Genomic DNA, 1261 nt, shown 5'->3' with positions numbered 1-1261 from the left:
CCCCCACCTAGAAGACAAAGAACAGACTGAGATTTCTTATGAGACCTCTTAACCTCTGGTCTTCACAGAACATGGCCTTCTGTCTTTTACAGATGTAGAGGCACCAAAATGAACTCGAAAAGACTTATAAACTAATATCAGTCCATTGCTTAACTCCAAATCATGTATCTAACCCACACATTAGACTATCATGTTTTAATCACGTATTGTGTATGTCTTTTTAATAACTATTGATAACTTCATACTCATGTTTAGTATGTGTGTGTTTGAATCTTCTTGCTTGAAACGTTTCTTCCAATCAATACTTTGTCAAATGTATCATATTCTTGTTATAGAAATGATGTCCAAAATTATACTCTGCAAGAGCGGGAAAACTCGGACCATGTGACTGATGAGATGACATGTTGATTTATGTATTGGGAGGAGAAATATACAACACCCCGAGCAAAGACAATATCTAATTGGTCAAGGCACCATTTGGGATGTGTCCAAAAGCCTAGTTTAAATACTCAGGACACCATCAAATCATTTCTTTTTAGCTTTTTGCTTATAGTTTTTGGCTTTTAGTCATGTGCTTTTAGTCATCACTTTTAGCCATGCAGCCTTTTTAGTCATAGCTTTGAGCTACGCTTTTTAGTCATTGCGCCTTTTAGCTCTTTAGCTTTTTTTGGTCATGGCTTGTAGCCGTGCTTTTCTGGCATCACTTTTTGCGCTCTTTGAGCGTGCTCTGGCTTACACGCCAGCTCCTCCAAAACCATGAGGAGAAACGCCACCTAGTCTCGTCAAACTTTACTTCTATTTATTTACTTTAGTTTCTTTTCCGTTGAGAGTTTTGTGTTCTGAGTTAAGTTTTGCCTAATGACGCATCTCCGAGTCCGACCTCGAGTGCCGTCTAAAACTTCAACCAGCCCACAACTCCGCGTAGTCAGCCAACGCCCAACCACTGGCTTCCCAAGACTGAACTTCTTCAGAAAGTGATCTGAGAAAAGCGGAGACGTGAGGACAATACATCTGTCTGACTTCCACACTGAGCTTTCTGGACTCGTTTCTTATGTTTAGCTCTAGATGAATCACAAGGATCTTCACTGAGATCTCGTACATTAATGCTGAAATCACAGCCGCCTCCATTGTCAAACAGAAGACCAAGATCATCAGACAAAACCAGACTGTTCTGGACTGAACTGACGACTTACCTGCAGAGAGAATGTAATAAAAGAGCTTAAAAAACAGAAGTAACTGCAGTTATATCTGTAGCTAAATG

The sequence above is a fragment of the Sinocyclocheilus grahami genome, unplaced genomic scaffold, assembly GCF_001515645.1.
Source record: "Sinocyclocheilus grahami isolate Dianchi unplaced genomic scaffold, SAMN03320097.WGS_v1.1 scaffold4508.1, whole genome shotgun sequence".
In the NCBI taxonomy this organism is placed as follows: domain Eukaryota; kingdom Metazoa; phylum Chordata; class Actinopteri; order Cypriniformes; family Cyprinidae; genus Sinocyclocheilus; species Sinocyclocheilus grahami.
This window is presented reverse-complemented; position numbering follows the sequence as displayed.